Genomic DNA, 6,652 nt, shown 5'->3' on the forward strand with positions numbered 1-6,652 from the left:
ACAAGATCCCACATGAATATATTTAATCGTATCTATAAACCACAAATGCGAGTCAAAGTGTGTTTTGTGAATAGTGTAAAAGTCAAACGGTGTCAACTAAAAAAAAGAAGGAAGTATAAAATAATCACTCATGGAAGTCTTCCTCTTAAAAACCACTCACTAACATGAATAAAACCAACTTACTAGTTAGTATCAAAATCTAACTCAACCCCCACGTTGCAACACAATATATCGTAATAATAACATGCATATACGAGGCATATATAATAAACATATTAGGGAAATTCTCACTGGTAATCACTAACTAATTTTTTTTCTCAATGGTAAAGGGTGCAACTTTTAATTCTGTGGTAATCAAACATTAATCTGATTAATCAAATGGTAACTTATGTTTAAGTATTGGTTAAGTGTTTAACCATGGTTTAGGTCTTGAGATGCGAAAAGGCAAATTTGCCCCCATTTATTTTACTCTAACCAACTGTGTCTAATCAATTTATGGGCATAACACTGATCAATGATCTTCTTCATTTGCAAGAGAAAATCTGGAGAGGAATTTGCGAAGAACATCAAACCAAATAACACGAGGGATTTAGAAATTCTGGGTTTTTATTTAATTCCTAGGGTAAAAACCAACAAATTGGGGGTTTTTGGGGGGATTATTTGGGGTTTTTTGGGTAAAAGATTCGTGGGTTTGCTGGGTGGATTACGGCAAAATTACACGCGTGGGATTGAAAGATCAAATTTTTAGCAAGTATCTGAAGAAAATTACAACATCAGACTTGAGTTGAAGCTAGGTATGTATAATTTTTTTGCAATCTATATTAGTATGATATGCTCTATTTTCGTGTGTTAGGGTATGATTCTTATAGTGTTTGTTGCTGTGTTTTGTTTGGTTGTGTGTTTGTTGTAAAATGGGTGATGTTGTAGTGTTACAATTTCAATATAATGGTATAGATGTTTCTGTGAAAGTTGAGGAAATTGATAAGGTGAATTTAATAGACCTAATAGTTGAGTATTGGGAGAAGGCTAAGGAAAAAAATGTAGAAACACCCAAACACCCCACTTTTAAATATGTGTATAAAATGAAGCATGTTTCTCTGGAATGTGATGCTGATTTGATGAAGATGTTTGCGAACCTACCTGATAAGAAAGTGATATATGTATGGGTAGGGGATGGCCTTAAGGATACGGAAGTTGTGTCTGCTGCTAGGTCACTTGTTTTAGGTAAATCAACCATGGACATTGATAAACAAGTAGTTAATGAAATAGGAAGTCCTAGTGCTAAGATACCTAAACTGACCCCTAGAAAAAGACAGAACACTTTGAATGAAGCTGAGGTTATTTCTGAAGAGGAATTTGAGAGGCATGTTGCTAGTTTGAAAACATCAGAGTCTATACCCAAACCCATAGTTGAAGCTTATATACCTGAAGGCACTAATATTGAAGATACTTGGGATGATATTTTGAGGGATGGACCTATAAGAGGAAGAGGGAGAGGTAAGGGGAGAGGGAGAGGGAGAGGAAGGGGTACTGGGAGAGGTAGGGGAACTGGGAGAGGGAGGGGTACTGGGAGAGGGAGAGGAAGAGGTAGGGGTAGGGGTAATGCACTTGAAGATTGGTTTAATATCTCACCAACACCATGGAAAGTTGATCAACACATAGAATTTGAACCTCAGTCAGACCATGAACCTGAGACAGAACATGAACCCCAACCACTAATCAATCTCCAACAAACACAATCCCAGCCTTGTACCCAATCTATGATTGCACCCTTAGCAAACACTGGAGAGTTTGGTGGAGGGCAGAATTCTGAATCATCTAAGTCTTCTAGGGCAACAACCATTTTTAGGAGAAAACTTCCTAAGACTACTGCAAAGAGGAAGGGAATTGTGATAAGTGCTAGTGCATCTGGTGGTGATAGTGATGTGAACACGATGAGTGTAGTTGGGAGTAGAAGAAGGAGTAGTTCTGGTAGTTTAGGTACTGGTAGTAATGGGAATGAGAATCAGAGCCGGTCTTTATATGATGAAGAAGATGATGGAGGATATGAACCAAATGATAGTGATGAGGGGTCAGATACTGATGAGAGTGTTGACACTGAAGATGACATACCTCAAGAGGAGTATGGTGCAATGGTTGAGGACACTTTTGATCTATTTGATGAGCCTGCTTTTGAGTGTGAGAAGGATGAGGACAATTACTTTAGTAAGCTTTACAACAATGGAGAAGTGTATCAGGATATGGGTTTTGGGAGAATGAATTTGAAACCATGGCAGCTATTCATAGACAAACAACATCACTACTGTATTCAATGTGGCTTTTCATTGGTGTGGACTATGCAAACAACCTGAGATACACAGTTAGATGTTCTGATGCATACTGTCAGTGGAGATTGCATGCTGTTGTTCTGCCAGATGGAACCACTTGGGCTATTAAAGGCATTCAGAACTCTGAACACACCTGCCAAGGATTAGAGTCTAGGAACAGCATGGTTAATGTGAGGTGGGCTAAAAGGGTCTTGATGGAAGACATTAGAGTAAACAATGACATACCTGCTAAGTCATTTAATGAACTGCTATGGAAAAGGTTTGGCATAAAAATGGCTCAGTCAACACTGTACAGAGTGAGAGCTAAGGACTTAGAAGAAATCCATGGAGGGCATGACGTGTCTTACAAGCTGCTGCCATTGTACTGTGATGTCATTAAAGCTTTGAACCCCAATTCCTTAGCAAACTGTGCTTGGAATCCTGCAACCCATCCAGAAAGCCCATTAGCATTTAAGAGCATTTTCATATCTTTTAAAGCTGTATTGGATGGGCTATTTGCTGGTTGTAGAAGCATAATAGGGGTAGATGGGACTCACCTTAAAAGGAACTATGGTGGAGTGCTTCTGGCAGCTGTTGCTTTAGATGCAAATAACGAACTTTTTCCGGTTGCCTAGGCAATAGTTGAAGCTGAAAACATTGATACTTGGAAATTTTTCATATGGCATTTGAAGAATGCATTGAAGGATAGTGGAAGAGGAGATGAATGGTGTATCATCTCAGATAGGCAAAAGGTAGACTCTGTTCCGTTCTCTTTGTATTTCATAGTTTTACTAAAGGATGTCTTGCTGACAACACTTTGATGATCTGTATGCAATGCAGGTTATACAAGCTGCACTAACTGATTTGTGGCCAAAAGTTGGAATAAGGTACTGCTGCAAACATCTTGTAAAGAACTTCAAGGGAGAGTTTCCAGGCTTACTTATGTTCTCACTCTTTTGGAAGGCTGCAGGAGATTACAACCCTTTTACTTTTAAAAAGGCAATGGAAGCTCTGAAGAAGGCTAATCCATTAGCAATAGAATGGTTAGCAAAAGTGGGACCCCAGTAAACATGGTCTAAACATGCTTTTAACCCAAATATAAGGTGTGATGTGAACAAGTCAAATTTTGTTGAAAGCTTTAATGCTACTTTGGGAATTAACAGATGCATACCTATTCTCACTTTACTTGAAGGTAGCTTGTTATAAATAGCTTATGTTGTATATGAATTACCACACTTAGGAAATAACATTGACCATCTTAACCTGTTATTGCCCAAATGGTATGAATTACCACACTTAGGAAATAACATTGACCATCTTAACTATGGTCAGAATGGCCACTAGAAGGGAGCAGTGTGAGAGTTAGAATGATGATATTTGTCCAAATATCATCAAAAGACTACAAGTGCTTAGTCATGAGTCAAGGACTTGTAGATGTTTGAAGGCTGGAGCTGGAGAATATGAAGTGCTAGATGGTAAATCTGTGTTGCCTGTGAACTTAAATGACAAGACTTGTGCCTGCAATGTGTGGCAGCTATCTGGTTTGCCATGTAAGCATGCAATGAGAGCTATTATACATGCACATGAAGATCCTAAGAAGTTTGTGAGTGAATGGTACTCCTTGAGAAGGTACAAGCTGATTTATGCCAACACCATCAAATCCATCCCAGATGTTGAGCAATGGCCTGAAAACAACTACCCAGAAATAGCCCCACCTCATATGAAAAGAGGTATTGGTAGGCCTGCAAGAAATAGAAGAAGGGAGGAAGGTGAACGGGCTAAGGGAAAGAGGTCCAAGACTGTTAAGTGCAGCAAGTGCCATAATTATGGGCATAACTCTCAAACATGCCAAGGTGGTCTTACTAAGAAAAAGAAGGCATCTATGGCAGCAAATGCAGGGCAACAGAACAAGAAACATGCCCCAAAATCAAAGCCAAAGGGAGTGTCTTTGTCCCAGCCTAAGCAAACAACAACTGCTGCACTGACAAAGGGGTTGTCCCTGTCTTAGCCTGATCCAACAACAACTGCTCCAACATCCCAGCCTGTAAGAAGATCACCAAGAACAAAGAAGGGTGTCTCTGCCTCTCAGCCTGTTTAGTTAACTTAGTTACATGGCAACAGATGTTTTTTGGACAGATTTTAGTAGACACATCTTTGACAGTAGTTAGTGGACATGGCAGCAAGTTATAAGGTTGCTTAACTTGCTTTGATATGATTTTGTAGACAATTTGATGATTGGTTGCAATTAACTTATGTAAGCTTCACATTTTGCAATTCTATTACATTGGATGCAATCAATTCATATTAACTTATGTAAGCTTCACATTTTGCAATTCAATTATATACTGTTGTATTGGATGTAAAGAAATTCATATATTCAGAAGCTACTATTTTATTCATAATGGCATAAAAGCCTTTCACAATACATCCTTTAACCAATGCATACCAAAAGGGAATGCATACATTAACCATAGCATAACTAAAAGGGAAGGGAATGCATACATTACTACTTAGAAACAACAAAAAACACAAAATACAATATCAGCGCCATTTTCACAACAATTTTCATGAAATTGGCCAAATCCTCTACTTTTGTCTTCAAAGAATCAGATGAACCTCCTTCAACCTTGAATTCATCCTCTGCCCTGAATACATCTTCTTCCTTCACCCACGCAAAATAATTGCAACCCCTACACTTGAAGAACAACCTTTGTGGGTTTTTCATGGTTTCAGATACTTTCACCACAGCAATTTTTGGGGGAGAACAGTTGCAAGTCACGACCTTTACCCACTCAAGCTTATCGTCCATGGTGATAGCCTTCATTGACACAGATGTTGAACCCGATTTTGCCATAATCCCTAATCTGGAGAAGGAAGAACCCTAGAAAATTGAGAAAGTGAATAATCGAGGAAGAATTGGGGGTTTTATAAATGGGTTAGGGAAATCAGAACAAAAAAATTGGAGGGAAATAATTTTAAGGGTAAATTAGTCAAATCATTGTTTTTTAACCATGGTTTATGATTTAATGATGTTTTTTTAAACACAAGTTACCATTTGATTAATCAGATTAATGTTTGATTACCACAGATAATTAAAAGTTACACCCTTTACCATTGAGAAAAAATATTAGTTAGTGATTACCAGTGAGAATTTCCCAACATATTATAAAGTTAGAACTTAGAAATAACAATAAATTTGAGAGGAAACTTTCCCGATGATTGTCCAAAGTCCAGTCACTGTTTGTTGTTCCTACACACCGAGCGTCAACCGCCTCACATGCAAATGCTGTAGATGTTGTATGTGTTAAATATTGACCATTGCAATCTGGATATTTTGACTACCTTGCAATGAAATTTTGACTACCGTTGTTGCAAACTTGTACAGTACAGTATGCTGCTCGCACTACTCCTAAACTAAATTATAATGATTTGGGATGATATATTTTCTCGATACACATACTTCCATTATAAAGAACCTCAAATAATTGCAGTTGACTTTCTCTAACTCTCTTAATTATAGTATTATCTAGTATGCTTCCATACCACATGTCGATTTGACGCCATAGGTGATTTGTACCAAGGGCAACTTTTCAATTGTGCTTTGACAATTAGAATTACGGTCCCAAAATCCCAAACTAGGGGTTACGGAAATTAAATTATAAAATTTGCTTAATTAATGCCAAAATATTAGTTGGACCCCATTGCATATTCTTCCGAAATCGATGAACAAAAAACTCAGTCATATCTAACTACTCCGTACCATACTTCGTATTATTTCGGTAAATTCCAAAATAATAGTTCTTGATTTTTGACAACAGGCCGCTATTTCTTGTGTCTCAAGCCACTAAATGGAGTCCCGAATTCTAGAAATCAACAGTATATAAATAAATATTTTTGGAAAAAATACTTGTTGATTCCAAGAATAATAATAGACAAATTAAAAACTTCCCTAGAACAAAATCGATCTCCATACTAGAATCGAAGACCTATCCTCATTCAGTTGTGCCTTGGTTCGGTACCTACTGACTTATAAGAGAAATACGCCACCACTGATACAGATATCCTAGTGACGCACGCCCCCCAACTTTAACACAACGACCTCCAAAATTCGTGTACCTGAATTTGAAGGTTGAAATTGCTCAAGAACTACATATCTCAAAAAGGGTGGCTTGTGTTTTTGTGTTTAGGGTTCAAAGATGATCAATAAAAATACATAGATACTCGTATTCATATATGTTCCAAACTTAGAAACAAAGTTAACAAACCGACCCCAGCAAAGAAGGTGGTCCTAGTCAGGCGACCAACCGCCCAGTCAGGTGCGAGAACATGCCTAATTCTCGAAGCCA

Source organism: Chenopodium album, chromosome 15 (assembly GCF_948465745.1).
Source record: "Chenopodium album chromosome 15, dcCheAlbu1.1, whole genome shotgun sequence".
Taxonomy (NCBI): Eukaryota; Viridiplantae; Streptophyta; class Magnoliopsida; order Caryophyllales; family Amaranthaceae; genus Chenopodium; species Chenopodium album.